This window comes from Sabethes cyaneus, chromosome 2 (genome assembly GCF_943734655.1).
Source record: "Sabethes cyaneus chromosome 2, idSabCyanKW18_F2, whole genome shotgun sequence".
NCBI lineage: Eukaryota > Metazoa > Arthropoda > Insecta > Diptera > Culicidae > Sabethes > Sabethes cyaneus.
Window position 1 is genome coordinate 95,726,141 of NC_071354.1, and position 22,657 is coordinate 95,748,797.

A 22,657-nucleotide genomic window follows, 5' to 3' on the forward strand; every position below is an offset into this window, starting at 1 on the left:
GGACCCCTCCCCACTTTAAGAGGGGGGGCTCCTATACAAATGAAATACAAATTTCCTCATAACTCGAGAACTAATCAAGCAAATGGAATCCAATTTGGCATGTGAAAGTTTTCTAGGGCATGAATATTTTCCATGGTGAATTAGAACCCCTCCTCACTTTAATAGGGGGGGCTCCTATACAAACGAAATACGAATTTCCTCATAACTCGAGAACTAATCAAGCAAATGGAACCAAATTTGACACGTGGGTGTTTTTAGAGACAAAATTTTTTTCTATGATGAATTGGGACCCCTACCCACTTTAGGAGGGGGGGCTCCTATACAAATAAAATTCAAATTTCCTCATAACTCGAGAACTATTCAAGCAAATAGAACCAAATTTGGCATGTGGAGGTTTCTGGAGGCAAAAATATTTTCTATGGTGAATTAGGACCCCTCCCAACTTTAAGAGGGGGTGCTTCTACACAAATGAAATACAAATTTCCTCATAATTCGAGAACTAATCAAGCAAATGGAACCATATTTGGCATGTGGGTGTTTCGGAGGCAACCATTTTTTCTATGATGAATTAGGACCCCTTACCTTTTTAAGAGGGGGGGCTCTCATACAAACGAAATACAAATATCCTCATAACTCTAGAACTAATCAAGCAAATGGTACCAAATTTATCATGTGGGTATTTTTGTAGGCAAGAATATTTTCTATGGTATATTTTCTATGGATGTCCCCACTTTAAGAGGGGGGGGGGGGACTCCTATACAAATGAAAAACAAATTTCCTCATAACTCGAGAACTAATCAAGCAAATGGAACCAAATTTGACATGTAAGTGGTTTTGGACGCAAGATTTTTTTCTATGGTGAATTGAGACCCCTCTCTTCTTTAGAAAGCGAATTATGGCCCATCTCCCCTTTAAGAGGGTGGGCTTCCATACAAATGAAATGCAAATTTCCTCTTATCTCGAGAACTAATTAATCAAATGGAACCAAATTTGGCATGTGGGAGTTTTAGATGGCAGAAATTTTTTCTATGATGAATTACGACCCCTTCCCCTTTTAAGAGGGGAGCTCCCATACAAATGAAATTCAAATTTCCTTATAACTTGAGAACCAATCAAGCAAATGGAACCAAATTTGGCAGGTGGGAGATTTTGGAGTCTTGAATTTATTTTACGATAGTTAGAGACCTCTCACCCCTGTGGTAGGGGGATATGGAGACTCTCATACAAATAAAACAGAAATTTTTGCGAAACTCAAAAACTAATCGAACTCGAGAAATTCGAGACTCTTCTATAAAACATTAGTCAATACAAGACCACAAAAACTATCTATAGTAACACTAGATCATTCAGGACGAGACGGTCGCGAGTGTTGCCGGTGACCCGCCGTCGGAAGCGCCGCTTACTGGGGGGCTTGCAAAACTCGAGATTGTGACAAAGATCATCCGAGATTCATGATTTATGTACAACACAGGTTAATTTGTGGCAATACGAAGTTTGTCGGGTCAGCTAGTACATATATATTAATATTTTTTTGAAACGATGGTTCTACAATTGATGAAGGGACGGTAGGGAAAGAAATGAAAATTTTTTGGCGAAGGTGGGGAAGAGCGGAAAGGAAGGGGGGGGGGTATTGGTAGCTATGCTTGACAAGTAGTCATTTTGACTCCTACCTTTTGTCCAATACTGGAAGGTGCATGAGTCGAACCAAGCTGTAATCTGAGATTACAACCGGATTCGAACCCACAACACCCGCCAGGGCATGTGGTTCGCTGGTACTTGTACCTTTGAACCATAGAGGCGCTGGACAAAAGGAGACCGCAAAATCCACTTCTCAAGGATAGCGACGCATTAGGTTGGGTTATCGACACATATTGTGCCGCTTCCTACATCAATTGCAGATTACCACCGAGCGAGAAGTTTTAATCTAACTACTGTTTACTTTCAGGACGACGACACTATGCCGGCCCTTACGACTTGCAAGGTACTGCACGTGACGTTGTTCGTCTGTCAGCTTGTGTTAGCCGCGTTTCTCGGCGCGGGTTTTCGAGGGAAGGCCCCGTTCCTAAATGACTACTTGTCAAGCATAGCTACCAATACCCCCCCCCCCCCCTTCCTTTCCGCTCTTCCCCACCTTCACCAAAAATTTTTCATTTCTTTCCCTACCGTCCCTTCGTCAATTGTAGAACCATCGTTTCAAAAAAATATTAATATATATGTATGACCGCATTTCAAGGTCAAGACTAAAAACTTGAGATTAGTCTATTACATAGGAACGGGGCCTTCCCTCGAAAACCCGCGCCGAGAAACGCGGCTAACACAAGCTGACAGACGAACAACGTCACGTGCAGTACCTTGCAAGTCGTAAGGGCCGGCATAGTGTCGTCGGTTCATTGTTGTACTGTATTCAAGCAGCAGTTAATAAAAGAATCGAATTTAGGAAGAACTAGGTTGAACAGTGAACGGAAGTGTATTTTAGGATATTTTCTAGCAAATTGCTGCGGGAAGTTTAACTCTATACGACACGGTTCTAAATTAAATATTGTTTAAGAAAATTTAACTTGAATGTATTTTCCGAGCTTCTTGCGATATTCCGCTGAAAAGGTTAAAACAATCTTTCCTCAAAAATCTCAAACGAGTCTACTTTTACGCTCTCATAGCATTCATTTCTCTGTTTAACAAAGTGCTTAAAAAAGGGTTTTATTTTCCTCTCAACATGGATCTTTTAAGAGACAAGCTCGACGAGAGCAGCATGGCGAAGCTCACAGCAAACCTTATAACGACGGATTCTTTGCTTGAGCTAAATGATAGTGACATCATAGAAATGGGAATTGCGGAAAAGGGACCAAGAAAAATGATACTAAGCATGGCTCAAAAAATTCGAGAAAGTCTAAGGGATGATTCTACTGCCAGTACTTCTACCAATGCTGGAACAAATAATGAGAGCATTAGATCGATTTTGGCCAAAGAAGCAAGTTTCTGTAAGATACTTGATCAATTGAATTATGAAAATATTCCTGATAGACGCGGTCTTTTAAAAATGATTCGAATTCTGACTAATTATTTTTACGAAACTAATTATTTTTACAGAATTATATGTGACCAAAACTATCCAACAAGATATGAAAAGCAAGAATTGGCAAAAAAAAATTTGACGGAGTTTCCACATTTGGAAAAAACCAAACTAGGTCCCGACGCGCCTAAAGAGTCCTATTTTTTTGGAACAACAAAGCAAGTAAAGAAATCTCAGGAATCATCGAAACTCGTGTATCAAATATGAGGAAAAAAGTTGATCCCGAAAAAAGGAAGTTTCAGCGGAAGACTGTTAAGCCGCAGTTTGATATTTCGGATGACCAATTTGATACTGCGACAAACATTGCTGCTCTGAGCGCAACTTCTCAAAATTTAAAAATAATATGTGAAGGCATGAAAAGTTGTCATACTTTATTACAATCAGTCGTAAACGAGAGTCATGGCAATCTTGGAGACGTTATGCGAACTTTTCCTCATATCATATCCTACAGCGGTATGGTGGTTCAACAAATTTTTGAACGATTGTATCCTGCACCTGAAGCAACCTATAGCGTACGTGAATTTCTAAATATTGGACTGCTGTTGGATACAAAGAGTTGGTTATGCGTGGAAGATAAATATATCCGGGGAGCACTCCGCATTATGAAACATTTGTCCAACCGTGGAATTAAACGTAGATCATTAGTGTCACCATTAATCATATGGATTCCAGTTGATTCTACGGAAACGATGGACACGGTTAATTCATATATCGAGAAAAACCCCAATGAAAACCCGCATATTGTCTGCGTAGGTGAAACATTCAAAGGCGGTCAATTTTTTCTTATTTTTGACTCGATTATCATGCAATGTACGGATGATTTTTCAACTGCGTTTGACGTATTTTTCAAAATATTCACCATTTTCAAAATTAAGGTCCCTGCTGAAATCAGCAAGATGCTAGATCTTGTATCTATCTCACTTTGGAAGATTAAAAGTACTTCCAATAAAATAACTGTGACTAGTCTCGCAAACCGATTTGCTGAGCTTTCAGAATAATACTCGAAATTAATGTTAAGTGATCAATAATAACTAATTATTGAATCGAAAGTTACATACAACCTCTTTAGAATAGATGCTTTTCGTTAAAAATGTTCGTAATTCTGTTGAAGCGTATTGTATTCCGAGTACCATAATTTATGAATCGTGGAACATATACCAACATAGATTAAAACTGGATAAATAATGCTTCAAATGCATTGTTAGTATAAAAATCCACATGTCAAAATGTACATCCACTACTGTTTTACCCGATACATACCGACTATATGTTGTGCTTTGCCCGAAATAGGAGAAAAATTAACAATAATTATGATAGTTACAAGTACAGTGAGACAGTAGGTCTTTTTAATGTTGTAATGCTATAACTCGCTGACCTTCATCTACAAACATGTCTCTGAACATATTGGCCGTGACATCACAGAACAACACTGACGTGTCGCGTGTTCAGTATTCTCAACTCAGAAGTCAGATTCACAATGAGCGTGAAATGAACGATGGACGCTGCCGATTCCTCGAAAGCAAAGATCTGTTAATATACCGACGATATGTAGTGCAGAAAATAAACATGGAACTAAGTCGGTCAGAGGACAACTGGTCGTGAAGCAACATAAGAGGATCTTAAAGGGACCAAAGCGATCGAAAGCTACTCGATGATGTTCCTGTCGATATTGGAACACAGCTGCTATTGGTATCGATAACCATGAGGTTCAATGACGGCGATCACGTTTTCGACGAAAATTGGGATAATGGAAACCAAAACGAAGTTTCGATGGAATACAATGGCAAAATGCTGATCCAGTATAGGCTAAACGTTTCACACTGCTTCACATGCTATTATCATGGAACCAAGTCGACCAGGGCACAACTGGTCGTGAAGCAACATTAGAGGATCTTAAAGGGACCAAACTGCCTTAACGATAGAATAGCTATTCGATGATTTTCCGGTCGATATTGGAACACAGCTACTATTGGTGTTGATAACCATGAGGTTCAATGACGGCGATCACGTTTTCAACGAAAATTGATATAATGGAAACCAAAACGAAGTTTCGATGGAAGTAATTACGTCTTGCTGGACTTACGTAAATAAGGATGTCTTTCTGGGCGTGCTGGTGTAGAAAATCAGCGAACCGTCCGATTGTCATTGTCGATTAGCCGAGTGGCACGCTAACTGAATTTATTGACGGCAGATAATGCATCGAATAAAGTTATAACCAACTCAGCTACAAAATAACTGAAGCAACGTGCAAGGACCGTTGATGCATATCAGGTCGGTGGCATCGTCGGTGCATTTACAATCAACGATGTGGTCCATTGGTGACGAAATCATGACAAATCATTCGTTGACCGTGCATAATAAAACTAATCCTGTCACTGATTGGAATCGGATACCACTTCCATTACGATAGTATGGATACCATCTAGTTAAAATTTCACCAATTTTACATTAAACTATCAAATTTACACTGTCCTGAAAGTAAACAGTAGTTAGATTAAAACTTCTCGCTCGGTGGTAATCTGCAATTGATGTAGGAAGCGGCACAATATGTGTCGATAACCCAACCTAACGCGTCGCTATCCTTGAGAAGTGGATTTTGCGGTCTCCTTTTGTCCAGCGCCTCTATGGTTCAAAGGTACAAGTACCAGCGAACCACATGCCCTGGCGGGTGTTGTGGGTTCGAATCCGGTTGTAATCTCAGATTACAGCTTGGTTCGACTCATGCACCTTCCAGTATTGGACAAAAGGTAGGAGTCAAAATGACTACTTGTCAAGCATAGCTACCAATACCCCCCCCCCCTTCCTTTCCGCTCTTCCCCACCTTCACCAAAAAATTTTCATTTCTTTCCCTACCGTCCCTTCATCAATTGTAGAACCATCGTTTCAAAAAAATATTACAACTACTTTGCGGAAATGCTTTCGAAGTACTTTTTTGTTATACTAAAAAAATATTCATTCATTGACTTCATTGACTGACCCCCTTAAATCAATAATTAATCAATTTAACTTTTGACGTAGGACTACGTCTTACGGCAAGTTTTGAGATAGGGTGTCATTCCAAAAAATCGAAAAATGCGAGCGTCACGAAAAATGAAAGGTTTTGAGCGCTAATAGCTCAGCGGTTTTCCGATCGATTTTCAATATTCTTACACCAATCTATCGGAAAATCTTCTAAGAATTGACCCAAATGAAGAAAAGCATGGATTCTTGATGTTGAACTATTGAAAAATTGAAAATAATGAACCTATGTTTTACCAGAATTCTCGCTTCGTGATTGGTTGGAAGATTCTTTACGATGATCTAAACCTATACCAATTTGATATCTGTGCTTGGGAAGTAAGCCAAAACAAGTGACAAAGTGTCCTCATTTCAACAAGATTTTTTGACATCGCGGTTCAACCTAGACCATTTTGACGTCCTTGCTTGGGAAATACGCAAAAGAGAGTGACAAAGCCCCCTCGTGCCAACAGATTTCTTACGAACGCGATTAAACCTAGTCCAATCTGATGTCTGTGTTAGGGAAGTGTGCCAGAAAAAATGACACAAGTTCGTTGTCCCAACAGATCGCAAATTCTTTACTGTGTGACGATTAAACCTCGGCGAATTTGATATCTGTGTTGGAAAAATGTGCTACAGCTGTAGTGTTCGGTTATAATACGGCTCTGTATGAATACGCATGCTTGCCGTTAGTGATGTCCGTTAATCGTTCGATTAATTCAACTAATCGAATAATACTTGGAATATTCGACTAATTTTTAATCGAATACTGCCAGCACGAGTAGTTAAATTAATCGAATAGTTCAATGAGTACGAGTAATGCCCGAATAATACTCGTTAATCGTTCATAATCGTTCGATTAATCGAATTAATCAAAGAAATATTCGAATATTTTTAATCGAAAACCACTGACACGAATAGTTGAATTAATCGATTAGTGCAGATAACGCTCACCGATTAATCGGTAATCGAATAATTGAAAATTTCGGACATCACTACTTGCCGTTTCATTAGAATTGTAGTGAAAAGATGTGCTGTTGATAAAATAGGATTGAATTGGTAAAATACCTTCAACGTGGGAAACCATGGATAATAAAAACAATCTTTAATTTTAGTAAGGTAGCAGGAAAGTAATAGTTTGTGTTCTTGATTTTGTTAAATTGTTTTCAAATACACAATCTTTTGAGAATTGAACGTATGCAATGTTACTACTTTGACAAATGTCAAATGTCACATACAACGCATGTAGCTTGTATATATGTTGCATATAGCATATACACATACATGAAGAATCGAATGATTACAAGCATGAATACATGCTACTATCACTACAAAGAGACTTACGTAGTCCTGCGTCGCCTATATATGCGGTCGTGTCTTGTACACAACCCCTCTGATTTTTCATTTAAAACCAAAAATAAACAATGCCTCAAAAAAAGTTGTACAAAACATTATTTGAGTAGAGTTATTTGAGGAAAGAAGTTATAGTGCTACAGATTAGTGTATATCCTTAAAACCAGTTTTTCTAATTTATCTTTTTAGTTATTTTCATTTCTACACAGTTTTGATATTCCATAAAGTTTAACATACTATGAAAATACACTTTTTTGCTGAAGGAAGTGTAGTGTGTAGCTCTACCCTTTTGGGGTTTTCGTGCTATTCCAGTTTTTGTTTAATTTTCAAACAATTTTGAAGGGGCTTTATTTTAAAAGGGCGCAGCCAATCTCCCCTACTTTACGTACTGCATATATTATGTTTCATTTTACATATATGTCACGATGGAACATTTGAGAAAACTGCAAATGAAAGTTCCAATTTCGCGGTAAACTCCGAAAACTAAACTGGACAGCATTTCCTTACCATCCTATAAAGCACGTTGCATGGCCATCTATGCACACTTAAAGAACACTGCGAATTGCTTTCACCTTAGCATTCGAAAAATATTTTCCGAGAACTCATTGCATATTTAGATAGCATTTACAAATCCTGTTGATTGTAGTCTGACTTTATCTCATCTTATCAAATCTCTTAATTTAAGAGTAAAATAAACCTTCAAAATTATTGCTAACTTATTTTTGAGGTTGAAAAAATATATAAACAACGTTAGTAGTGCAACTTTATAGTTCGATACCTGTAGTAGATGCCTTCCAGTTGGTTGCGAGGTACGACGCTGCTCTAACAAGTCAAATCTCATTTGGAAGTGGCTGTTACAGCCAATAGGATCGTAACACTATTGTCCTGTACTACTAGCAGCTTGCTGTGAAGTTTGTTTAACAAAAACAGAGGATCAATCTTCTAATCTAGTGGAATGCACGCTTTGCTTTATCTTTAGCATAAGTACCTGAGTCGCTTTTCACGCAAATTAAACCCGCGTAAATCCTAAAATTCACGAAAAAATAGTCGTATAAATGATTTTGATATCTATAAATTTTAGGTTCCTGTCCATTCTAGCATCATAATATCTATTCAATGCTGCAGAGAACGTTGTCGGCGACGTATGTATCACTTACTGTTCACATGTCCATCGATGATGTTTGATTTAAAGCAGAGATGATCAAATTGTTATTGCGTGTGGAATATTATTTAACTTTCTAGATGTGTAAGTAGAATTCAGATTAATTATGCTCGAGCCATAATAGAACAAAGCTCTCAACTGAATGACTGATTGATTGATTCACAAACGAATTTGATATCGCGTAAAGTTTTTCTAAATTATGTTGTTAGTCCTTCAATTGATTAATTACCAAAGGTAGCTCTATTTTCGTCAATATTTACCCACAAATGGAGTGAACATAAAAATTTCTTATAAAAGCAATTTAACGTCCTTGTTTTGATATGCTCAAATGAAAACCCCGTAGTAACAGCATATGGTACTAATCCATAACTTAGCCATCCCTAGAATATTAAATAAACAATAAAACGCGAAGCGTTCCATTCGGTATGCAACCGGGTAGAGATTTGTTATTTACATTACAAGTTATACATTTCAAGTTTGTACTCACGTTTATTTACAAAAATGTCGCTATTTACGGATTCAATTATCCTATTAGAAGACTAAGACGCTATTATGCGGTTGTTCAATATCAGCTTCAATCAGCAAACAAATTTTGAAGTCACAGGGTAAAAACAATGTCTTCTTCCAACCTGAACCGGAATGTTTTCATGCGTTTACACTGATAACGATGTTCGCCAGCTGCTGGACTGGAAGTGACTGAACAAATGTCGTTGTCTGCGATGATGAAGGAAGCGCTCTCCGCTCGGCAAGCGATTAAAGTATTCCGAGTGGATGCGTCGGCTAAGGTGAATACTTTACGGTTCACTAACTTATTACGAGAAGGAAGATATTTCGCCGTAGGACTGTGTCTTACAATATTGGGGCGACATTGTAGTCTGCGGCGCGGGCATCCAATTTGGAACTCCATAGTTGATACCATCAGCCGCTGATAGGAACAGGAATCCTAATGTGGGGGTGAAGAAATTTTAAAAGAAGCAATCAATGGAAAGGCTACTGATAAGAACCTTTTCTGACAATGATGGTGACCGTTGAGAGATCTTATGTCTTTATACCTATGCGATGAGTATGTACACAGGGTAGCTAAGCTCTGGTCCACATTAAACTTCCATTTAGGTGTATCAATATGTTTACAATATGATTATGACTGATGAGCTGAAAAAACCAAGTCTAAAAATATATCAAACTATTTACTCTCATATTTCAGACAAGAAAAATAGACTACAAATTTGGATAATCTTAAATTTTTACATTTTCTTTCAGTTGGTAATATTAAACCACAAATAATATTTAGCAATTATTGTATAGGTTTAGGCCGAATGGTCCCAGAATTTTTGAAATTATATCCACGGCCCAATTTATGGTGCTATAAACAAAAAAATATAGTAAAAAGCTAGAAGTTTCTTTAATTGACCTTTCTCGATTTTTTCGAACGTTGTTTATTCAAAAAACTTGCAACTCGTGAACTAATGAAACAGAAATTGTTGAATGAAAATTTATTTAAAATTTCTGTAAAAAAAGTCTATCTCTCAACTATATCCTCTGCTAGATGTACGAAATGAGACGACTGTGCAGAAAAAGCACGTGAATAGGAGTTATTCTTCCAAGGTAAAGTAGAAAAGAAAACAGAAATTTGAATCCGTTTACTAATATACAAATACACTTATAAATATACATTTCTTCTCATATCTTCTTCTTGTCGAAATTGTTTGCGACTATAATATTATTTTATTACTTTATACCATATTTCGGCAGTTACTTTGCTTGCTTTGTTTTGATTTGTTTTGTCTCTTTTCAGAGAGCGAACTAAGGCGCTATAACCTTGGCCTATTGCAGCCTGGCTTTTGGTCTAAAAACCACAAGCTCACCCCCGAGGGTCCGGAGTAAACTGGAAATATAACTAAATCAATATCTTTATGGGAAGCATTTGGTACGGGAGGTCCACGCTTTCTTCCTTCCCCTCGATTTTAAAGAGTTGAATGGAATTAAGTATCGTTTCTAATTCCATTTGATTCTTTGGAATTCTCCCTGCGGTACATGCTGCGCAGTTGGCCTGGCCGTTGACAAGAAAAATGATTGATTCAACCAATCGTTATTTTCCAGGATGCCTTCAAGTATTGGCTGCGTTAGTGTGAAATTAGATTAGATTAGATTAGATTAGATTAGATTAGATTAGAAAATTTATTTAAAATTTCTCTACCATCCAGATAGAAGCTTTTCACTAAATTTTTTTCACCTGGTTGAAAAATTTCGAGAAAAAGTCTCAAAAAACAGTTTCAAAAAAATGTTTTATTACCTGTCAATTGCCAGTATTTTAGTGATAAAAATTTCACGATAGTCTTTTATTTGTATCTTAGTTTATGGCGGAAAAAATCTAATACTAAAAAACACCCGCAATTGTAGGATCCACACGATAAGATTATTTTATTTTACGATAATGCTAGACACCATGTTACGAAAATCTTAAATACTTATTTGGATTTGCTAAAATGAAAAGATCCGTCCAACCCGCCATATTTACCAGACAAAATTTCATCTAATTTATATTTAGTCCGGACCATGGCACAAGGGTGTCGGTGAAGCACTTCAATAACTATAAAAATACCATAAATTGGCTTCACTCATACATCAAAATATAGACTTTCGATTAGGGATCCCTTCTTTTTCAGAAAGATGATGGAAAACGATGGAAATAACTTTAAGTAATGAAGTATTCCACCACGCACACATATAAAGATTTTTTGACATTAGCTGGGGCCCTCGCTGAGGCTGTTTGCAGGAGGAATAATATCAAACACATCAAATAGGGTGTTTGCAGAGTGCATATGTATTGGAGAGCTGTTGAGCAGGCAAAAGTGACAGCTCCATATAAACTATATGGGCTGGGAAGGGCGAGATTTTTTAAATCATTTAATTTCTTCATTTAAAACAGAAATTACTATTTGCGTTATATGTATAGCAAGGTAATATATCTGTTTACTAAATAACAAATCTATTTTCAACAAACAAGCTAAAACGCGGTAGAAATGATCAAAAATGTAACTATTAACTATGTTAGCGAGATAAAACTGAACAAATATCGACAACCAGCGATTGCTTTTGGTCAAGAAAACAATAAATTATACTAAAATGAATGCTACATTCAGTTATTTCGAACTTGGCCTATGCGGCATGCTGCATCCGAAAGCCGTATTTTTGGGTTACCGATTTAATGCTAATTCACTGAAATATTAGTTGCTAAATGTAAACATATATATCGGGGTACATTTCTTGGTTGATTCAAACATTACTTATTTTGAATGGATAAATAGTTTTAGAAAAAATGATCATTTTATCCAACGCGTTTTTGCTGCATCGAATAGGAAAAAATGCAATGTGTGCCTAACAGACGTCTTGCATGTGTGTGTAGCAAAAGCCCTATATCAAACTCCCGGATTCTCTCCTCCACTCTCCGCTGCCCTCTCACTCCTACGTAAACGATCCGCAGCTAATGTCATTCTCGTTAGTGACGAAACCGCAAATTACTTCATGACCGTTCAAACCCTATCGTTCGCTATCTATATATATAAAAGTGAGAGTGAGTATGTTTGTATGTTTGTTTGTATGTTCCACCATAACTCCAGAACGCCTTAACCGATATCCACCAAACTTGGCAGACAAGACATGTTTCTTGATATAAGAGAATCAGCACTAAGGAGTTGACAAAAGAGGGGGGGGGGTTCGTAACAGGGGGGAGCCCTTAACTCCGAAACGCCTTGACCTTGACAGCACTGGGGGGTCAACAAAAAGGGGGGGGGGAGGTTCCCTAATAAGTGGGGGAGGGTCCCTAATAGGGGGAGGCCATAACTCCGAAACGGCTTGACCGTTCTTCATCAAACTTGCCATACATGTTCCTTGATATAAGAGAATCAGCATTAGGGAGTCAACAAAAAGGGGGGGGGAGAGGTTCCGTAATAGGTGGGGGAGGGTCCCTAATGGGGGGAAGCCATAACTTTGAAACGCCTTGACCGTTCTTCATCAAACTTGGTACACATGTTCCTTGACGTAAGGGAATCTGAGGGTTCAACAAAAATGGGGGGTGAGAGGTTCCTTAATAGGTGGGGGAGTGTCCCTAATAGGGGGGATGCCATAACTCCGAAACGGCTGGACCGTTCTTCATCAAACTTGGTACACATGTCTCTTGACATAAAAGAATCAGCACTGCAGCGGTTGACAACAGGGGGACCGAAATGTTTAGACGGTTCTCCCATAAGGACAGGACAAAAGGAGAAGCTGCTGACCGGAGGTTGCTGAGGAGAAGGGGGGAGTAACCCGTACAACAGAAAAAATCAAAATACGAAACACTAAACTGCAATGCTCGCAGCTGTAGATTTGTTAAGTGTAATTATGCACCGAATCAAAGTGACCTGTATAAAAAGTGTTCGATCATTAGTGCTAATTGTTGTTGGCCACCTCTGTTTGAGTCCCAGGGGCAATCATTCAAACAGCGTGGAGTTCATCTGAGAACACCATGTTTTTCCCTTGGTAAACTTTATGTGGCATGCTGCAGAGTGGGCTCAGCCTATAATTTGTGCATACTTGCTCCTGGTGGTGACACTAAAAATATTGTTTACAAACAAGTTTTGTCTTGAAATGAAATGAAAAGAAATGACAGGTTTGTTGTATCCATGGAAGAAACACTGTTGCACCTTCTACTTTTTTTTATTAGGATAGCATGTAATACTAAACTAATAAATATATAAAAAGCTGTGTTTAGAAAAGTACAATAATAAAACTATTCATTTCCTATGGCTGGGGTGGCCATTGTTAAAAGCAAAAGGTGCAAATAAGAAAAATGGCTTTGTTTTTCTTTCTTTATAGGGTTTTATACGGATTTCCGTAAAGAAAACAGCTGTGCAGGTGGCCGGGTAGACAAAAGAAGGGGAGCTAACAAATGGGGAGGAACGTCCGAAAGACAAACAAGCGTTGTATCAAAGAGTTGTATTTTTGCATTATAAGCATTTCGGTTACAATCACCGATGTACAAGTGGCTGTGAGACAAAGGCTCCCCGAGTAAGATCGGGCACTCAGCTAGTTGCTACATAAATCAAAACAGTCATTCAGCTAAACTATCCGGTTTCTTTGCACTAACATGTTACTATCAAATATTTACTATTCTACTGATATGGTGCTTACTTATTGAATACACACTTGTTACCGTGACTGACGGGTTACGTGAATGTCGAGCAATGATCATTGAACATACGAGTACCTATTGATAAGAATCTTGTTTTGAAAGCATTGCCCCACGAAGTTATCGTTATTGAGCTTTTTATAAGGACAACAAAACCGCGACATCGATGGTTAACAATTTTTAGCGATATCAAACTTTTTGCAAGCACACTCGTTTGCTTAGTAAGATACAGATAGTTTCGATGATTTGACTTTGTTTGGTTCCGTAAAAATATTGGCTTTTCATTTTGTAAGTATTTTTCTGTTTGCCGAGAATATTCATTCGAAAGCTCTAAAATTACGATTTATTGGGGATTCAAAAATGAATAGCAAATTATACTTTGAGGCACGGTATACCGCTGGTTTTAATTTGAATAAAATGCGTCCTATTAAAAACATGTTTACCACCCATTTGAACTGACTTTTACTGAAAGCAAAAGTGTCCGTGTGTTCTGTATTAAAGTATTAAAGCAGTCGAAAACATGAATAATACCTACCCACGTATTTTTTTTATTGTTCTGTGATGCAAATTCCAACACAGCAGACTATACCGCTACCGTAGGACACTAAGCGAACTTCGGTTTGTGCAGGAATCTATCTGGTGCCGACAGATGTGCCATGTGCATGCACCTTCCGTTGTCTGATGTGTCAGAGAAATGCTTATGAATACGATTTTGGCACGCGTTCAATAGATGCGCTTGGCAACAGCCGTGTGCGACGTGAAAGTCACAAAAAAAATGATTGCGACAAATCGTATTTGTATTTGAAAGTGATGAGAGCAAATCGCAGGTGTTGTTTTTATTATCGGCTCTTACCCCGCGTTAGCAGTGGAGCACAAAGTATGACCTAGTTAATTTATGTGGGGTCAGGCCAGGCAAAAATCAATTTCAGGCCACTCTGTTGCTAGCGAAAGATTCGTAGGTATTTACTTACTTCAAACACAGGACGTGTTCGCTGATAAGCAGCTTTAGTAAATTATGCCACTTACCTAGGCCGAATTTTAAATTTATGTTTTGATTTTTTATGACAGTTGAATTTTTTTTCCATACTTTTTCCATTGTTTCAGATAAAGTTTTAGTTTGATTGAATCGTTTCACATGTTTGTAAATAAATGAGTCATATATTTTATGTATGTTTATTAAATGAGTGATTAAAAAAGCTTTTTCAATTCAGCTTGTCCTGGCGTATCCACACTTTGTTTTTATTCAAAATTTTCCATAGGTTTTGTCGGTTTACATTATCATATGTGGCTTTGAAATCAATGAACAACTTCACGAATCTATTAGTTATTGGCGACAGTTGATGGAAGATTATCTTGGCAATCACTTTGTAGGCGGCATTCAGGACAACGATTGCTCAGTAGTTCTCATAATCCACGTTATCGCCTTTTTTGAAGATAGGGTAATTAGTAGCTACGCTTAACAACGCCTCTATGGTTCAAAGGTACATTAGTATCAGCGAGCATGCCCTGGCGGGTATTGTGGGTTCGAATCCGGTTATAATCTCAGATTATGGCTTGGTTCGACCCATGCACCTTCCAGAATTGGACAAAAGGTAAGAGTCACAACGACCACTTGTTAAGCGTAGCTACTAATAACCCCCCCCCCTCTCACCTTAACGTTATTTCTCCTTCACTCTAAAATTTCATTACTTTCTTCTACCGTGCCTTCGTCAATTGTAAAAGAACTACCGTTTAAAAAAATAATAATTTATTTGTCTGACCTCATTTCAAGGTCTAGACTAAAACATGAGGTTAGTCTGTTTACGATAGATTCAAGCTATCAAAGGAGTCACCCATTCATGCCAATGTAGTCTGATGATGTAGTCTGCACTGATAAATCATTGAATCGCACTTTTACCCCCATCGCATTTTTACCCCTCCTTACTCTATTATCCCGATGATGCCTTCTTGGCAGCCATAAGTCACTGTTATAGTTATCCTAGATGTATTCGACAAAACAACGGCTTTAATCTTCCTGATGCATTGGGGCTGTGGTATCTCCCGCGAAATGGTATTTGTTGGGAACACTGGCAACCCTAACCCAGAAGTTACCACAGGGCTCACCGTTGACAGGTAACTGTCATCCGGGTCGACGTCATATGGTTCAGTACTCATGAGGTGGTCGTGTCAGACAGACCGTTGCTCTATTAATTCCCGACAATGGAGTAAGCTAGAGTGACTATATAGAGTGGCGACAATGTAAAAATTTGAATGATAATTATTTGTCAGTGTCATTCCAATCGAGCAGACGCCCAAACCAAAGCGTATACAAGAAAGAGAAAGAAAATAAGCTTTGCTAGAGCATTGCATACTTTTGGGATGACATGTCGCCACTCTGTATATAGTCACTCTAGAGTAAGCAACACGTTTTAATGTGCCATATTAATAAAGTATTTTATAGTTCGTAACGTAGTAAATCGTGTATCTTTACACATTTATGACACCACTTCGTCACGTTACGATAGTATACATACCGCGAAACAGTATATTTCGCGTTACAGTCAACTGCGAAATGGTTTTCCGTAAAATGGTATTCAGCGAAATGTTGTACAATCCCCGCGCTGCGTTCTTCTCATCCAATATCCTCGTAATGGTTTTTCGTTAAGTCGATTCGTTATCATTCGGCCTAGGACATTCTCCGCTACGAAGTTAATGGCTGTTTTAGCGGTACTCTAGTAGTCCTCAAGAGAGGCGAATTCGATATACCGCTGTCATTCCATCGCCAATAAAAACGATCATTTCAAATTTTCACTTAAGCCAAGACTCAAACAACAGTCGCTGTGCGAGAACACCGCTCGCTTGCGCTGGCGCTGCATAGTGGAAAATACTGGAACAAAACACCCAAAATGGAGTAGAAGTTTTTCATGAAGTATTATTTTTCTATGAAAGTAGACAGACTAAATAACTATATTCCAAAATTTCAGAGCACTGGGAATGATACTGCTTTTTAGAGAATTTTTTGAATCTGACGTTCGTGTGACAACTTCTCATATTTTTCATTTAGCACAAGTTTCGAAAAACTGCTTTCAATCGTATCATGTTAGGTATTTGCAGACAAAGAAAACGTGATTTGGTATTGAAATGGTTATAGATTAGCACCTTATTTTGTAACTGGCCAGCCGATTTGCTCCCCGATGCTAAGCGGGTGGCTTAAGCGCCACTCTCTAATGAGAGACCACCCGCCGTGTTTTAAGATTGCCCAGCCTGAGACCTTTCGGGAGAAGGTTCCTTTTTATCCCTAACTCGGGAAAGGAAGCAAGTTAGCTGACTCAAACAGCGACTCGAAATACTCCGCAGAGATGAGCGTCAAAAGATCTAGCCTACGCGATGTCCAGCGCGCCTAAAGATACGATTTCAATTTTGCCAACAGATTCAATGAGGGTTATCTTTCATCACTGGTCCGGCCCCAATCTCCACTACAATCTGCCCAATGGTGAATTGGGAGTTATCCTTGCTGATTTCAGGGTCAGCATCCCCAGTAAAAGAAGATCTCACAAAAAAAAATAAAAGGAAACTAGGGCGGACCGAACAACATGAAACCCCTTTAAAGCATGCCAAGGCGGGAGAGCGCTACTATCTTAAAACAGTCACTTTGGTGGTTCCTGACAAACATTTATTCTCCATATAACTTCGCTTTGCGCTTCCGAATTCGATTTACATTTCTTCGTTTCGATTGATATTCATTCACTAGGCCTAGTCTATCCTCACTCTCCCCTATTTCGTTCCCATTCTCTAGCTATCTAACGTGTGCTGTGTGCGATCGGTTTTCGTTCCCCCTTGGTGTTGGGCGGTGGGGTACGATTGGTAGCTATCGGTTTGCTGTGTGCTTTAGGGTCGTGGCCCTATTTTGGTCGCATGCGCATGGACAGAAAAATTATCAAAGTTTGTACTCACTCAAAACGCGTTTTACATGAGGTTTACTTGCTCGTGTTGGACGATTTTGCGATGGCTGCCCTCGGAGGTCAAAATGGCGTCATCACTCTACTTCACTGCTGCTGCTGCTGTCGGGATAGGCGATCAAACCATCGATCTGATCCGCCCCACGCGGATCCCTTCTAACTGAATATTTTGCTGAGCGTGCTGCACACGCCGAGCTGGCCGAAGCTGAAGAACAATAGACGGGTTTTGATGTGATGACCGTCTAAGCGGGTTGGATATCCGCTAGGACGCGATGTAACGGTAGCGATCCTCTTCCGGTTTTCCGTGCTGCCGGGCAAGGGTTACAGTTGACGGTGGAAACAGGAGCGGTCGCAGATGGATGACGATAGTGCAGCTGGGTTGTATCTCCGCGAATCTGATAATTGAAATACATTTGCCCGCACGTGGCATTTTTACACACCGCTCGCCCATAGAACCAAAATTCGCGGCTTACCTTAATAAGCACAGATGCACACAAGAGCTTATATTCGCGCACACAAATTATGGCACACAACCTGACTTTCTGTGGGAACGCAACAATGACTTAGCTAACTTGTAAAAGGATTTCATGTTCTTTATCATCTTTGAAAATCACGACCGGTTTAAAGTTTAGATCACTCCTACCTCTTCCACTAGTCAAACTGAAATGAAATATCAGTGCATCGGGATCCTCAGATTAACCGTCAGGTAACACGACGCTACCGGAGGCTGTTTGGCGAAAATCTCTGATCGCATCAAAAAGCACGAAGGACAAATCTCAGCGAAGATCATTTTCTTCTTGCGAGCGGTTATCGCCAGGCTAACTGACCTTTCCCAAAGGATAGAGTAAAGAAGCAAACTCTCTCCCGACAGCGCAAAGGTCATTAGACTTTTTCGGCAAGGTCAATCCTCTTATCGCATCGGTCGCATCGGCGGTCAAAGCAAATTATCGCAGGCGAATGTAAGGGAACTCATTTATATAATTTTAGATATGGTTCGACCGCTGCCTTGCTTGCGGTGTACCATCGTAAGGATTTTTGCTTAATAATAGTTGCTCAACCAGATTAAATATATTCAAACGTTTAACAAATTAATTAATATTAACAAACTAATTAGATTAACAAAATAAGTGATTATCGCAAATACTATTTACAGCAGGAAACAATTATTGAAATAAACAAATTAATTATAAATAAATAAACTGACGAAACTAAATAACTATCAGCAAAAGTATTTACAAATCATCAACCATGTACTTGTTACAATTTTGCAGATTGACGAAAATCAAGTACACTCTAAACTATATTTACTTCAAATCTCAAAATAGTAACACACATGTGACTTCGCATTTTAAAAGTTGATCATCTTTTTTTGGGAACGGAAGGTAACCGTCATTTTTTCATATTTTATGTAGAATTTAGTCTACTTTCCAAAAATCATATTCGCATTTTGCGCAGATTTGCGCAAAGACTAAAAATATTGAATTTTCTAGAACCATGTATTTTTAGCCAATTCCGCATTGTAATTACTTCTAGCAATACTATTATAGATATTTTTAAAGTAAATCTTTGAGCATTTAGCAGCTAAAGGTTAGTGCCAGGTCAGTAGAGCAGAAGTGATGCCTTGATATTCAAGTTTTAGCGATTAAAGGTGGTTATTGGCTGAAGAAAGTGCTATTTTAAAAATTCAAAATTTATTTTAAGTGTGGCTCAATGTTATGGATTGCTGGGTATTACAAGGTCATTACTACTTCTCCTAATTATCCCAATGCAAAAAAAATACAAAATAAAAATAATAGTTCAAGTAGTTATAAAACTTTTCTTAGAAAATTATTTTAGAGACACCCTAATTATTGATTTTATTTAAATATTTGAAAACTTTAAGTATTAGTAGTCAATTTGGTTCACAGTTATATACAAAATATGTAAGTTCCATGCTACTTTACCAATTTTATTAGTTTTGTCTCAGTTTTGTTCTGGCGCCACTGTGCGCTGTTGTTATATATATAATTTATATATATATATATATAAATTTATAGCAACCAACTCTGGCGTAGCGCGAAGACTACACCAGGTGATGATAGTGTTTTCCAAGTTTTAGGGGTGTCATTGAAACGATGTTTTGTTAGAAAATTTGTTCGAAGTGTTACATCTGTTAGTCTGTGGCTCTAGGTCGGTATACAAACAAATCGTGTTTATGTGCATAAGCAAATGATGCCAAATGTCATGTTGAGAATGGCATTTAAATCATTTTTAATTTGTATGTCGTGCAAACTAGCGGGGTTCAAATTAAAAAGTGTTCAGATTAAAAACGGTCAAACGAACGGGGGTCCACGGTATCGCCTATGCTAATCTGGATAATCTTTGCAGGGTAATTGTCCGGCATTTTTGCAACATGGCCTGCCCCTCATATTCGTCCAACTCCAGCTTTAGAATATTGGGTTTGCCGAATAGTTGTCCTCCGCCTCCATATTCCGTTCTCTTGTCAGCCTTTGAACATCATTCTTAGCAGTCATCTCTCGCAGGTTTTCTTCGAGCAGGTTTTCTTCGCAGAGTACTCGCAGGTTTTCTTCAAGCATTGGTCACGTTTTACGCCTGTAGGAAACAATCGGTCCAAAAGTAAAGCCTTGGGTATTCACGTCTTTCACACTTGAGACTTGACCCTTCTTAATTGATAGACTACGCAGCGGGTTAATTAGAGTACAGGACAATTACGTGGCTGACCTAACCATCCTATTGACACTAACAGCACCACCCAGTCGATATTTAAACATACGATGACGACTGGCTTGTTAGATTAGTATCGTACCTTGAAGCTAACTGGGCGGTCGGTGTAATAAACGTCTTGTACAGAATTCACTTTGTACTGTATTTTTTCGCTGTCGGTTTGTCGAAAATTGGAAAAAAATGGCGTCGCCCGAAAAGAAACGTCGCGAATTAATTATGCATAAGCATCTGGAAGATAACTCGGAATCGTGCAGTCAACGGTGAGTTGTGTGATTAAATGTAACTACGAAATTCTGAGCATCGAACGGAAGGAGAAACGCGGTCGGAATGGATGTTCTATTAGTGATCAGAATCACAAGCGTGTCGTGAAAGCGGAATCCCAATGCTTCGGTCAGGGATGTGACCAAAAAGTTGAATTTGTCCAAATCTTTTGTTCAGAGAGCCAAGGACCGTAAGGGACTGCATACGTACAAAGCGCAGAAGGTTCCAAATAGTGACTAACGGCAAAATACGGCGGGAAAGTCACGGGCCCGGAAACCGTACATCCAGATGCTGATGAAGCCTCATTGTCTTATCATGGATAATGAGATTTGCGTCAAGGCGGGCTTCCGGTAGCTTCCGGATCTAATGTTCTTCGCCGTCTAGCACAAGTTTGATATTCCGGAGGAAGTAAGGATGCAGAAACTTTCAAAGTTTATCATGAAATACTTGATTTGGAAAGCGATCTGCTCTTATGGCAAACAAAGCGCGCCATTCGTGACTACCGGGACCGTCAACGAGTAGATCTACCTCAAGGAGTGCCTACAGAGGCGTCTACTACCTCTGTTAAAGCAACACGAGGGCCCTACGATCTTCTGGTCGGATCTAGCTCCGTGGCACTATTCAAAGGATGTCCAGAAGTGGTACGAAGTCAACGGGGTCACTTTCAAACCCAAAAGGAAATGAACCCCCTCAAAGCACCGGGTCTAAGGCCCATCGAAAAATACAGGACTATTATGAAGCAGGCACAACGGAAGCATCCTAAGGAGGTCAAGTCTGTGGAAGACATGAAGAAAAATGGGTTTTCGTACAGAAGAAGCTGCAGCCAGATCTTGTACAGACCCTTATGAGTGAGTGGAGTTAAGCGTAAGGTGCGAGCATACAGTTATGGTATTGAAGTTGAATGAAATAAATATGCTATTAGCTTCACGGCCTTTTTCGAGGTTTTGCCGCATCCTAAAGATTTGGTTCGTCATTGACCGCTCTTTAACGAAGCCTAATAACTTCCCACAAACCTATGTGCAATTGACGAAAGTCGGCGGTTGATGATTTGGGAGAAAATTTTGTTAGTAGCGTTTAGGAAGGTGACCGCATGATAATTCGCATAATCCAACCTAATCCTTCCACTCCACTCCTTCCACATATGGTAGCTATTCTGTATCCCATATTCTTATAACCAGGTTGGCGTCGGTAATGAATGCGTTGTTCAAATTTAAAGTTTTCGGCGCAGCTTAACCATCAGCATGTAATGATCCGATTCAACACACTTGAAAAAAAGTACCGAATTCGGCAAAATTTTGCCGAAATTTCAATAGCCGAACGATCGTCAAAAGTATCGATGGTGCAAATCGACGTTTACGGATCTTTAGTAACGTTTGGTAAAATGAAAAAATTTGCCGAACGCTCGGCTGTTGAGATTGCTGCAAAATTTTGCCGAACTCGGCGGTTTTTTTTAAGTGTGTAGAACAATCTATAATTCGCAACTAGAGTGTCGCAAGGTTAGAATGTTGCTGGAATAGATTGGTTTAGTGTCGTGACTATTAAAAATTACTGTTTTTGCGAAAATTTGAGTCCTGGGAAACGATGACTTCAAAACATATGACTCTTCATCTATAAACACTCAAACGAGCAAATGTTTACTGAAATTTTACATGCTTAATAGGTAATTAGCAGCGACAGCTAGCTTCAACTACGTCTCAAATGCATGCGACTGCTCCTTACAATTATCCCATGCAGCCGGAACTCAATCACTCATTCAATTATATCAGAGATTTGTCCGAGAAATATCACGGGATCCGCTATGCAGCGCCAAGCGGTTCCCCGTCTAGCAACAGGCTGCTACGCTGGCCAAGTGGTGAGTGCTCTGCTATCGTGGAGGCAACCACTCATGGACCAAAATATCCCTGATGAGCGTGCAAACATATCCACCTTTTACTGTCAGCAGAGCATGTTTTGATAACAAAAATATTCTCCGGAGCAGACAG

General features: G+C 39.0%; 1 protein-coding gene across 1 annotated transcript in view; it reads right to left on the minus strand.

The window, feature by feature from the left end:
- The window catches only part of LOC128734457 (SPRY domain-containing SOCS box protein 3), a 29,388-nt gene extending 20,133 nt beyond the window's left edge, over positions 1-9,255 (minus strand). Inside the window, exon 1 of the mRNA XM_053828667.1 lies at positions 9,070-9,255. The gene's annotated coding sequence lies outside the window, so the exon portion shown is untranslated. The remainder of the gene's footprint in view (positions 1-9,069) is intronic.
- Between the last annotated feature and the right edge of the window lie 13,402 nt (positions 9,256-22,657).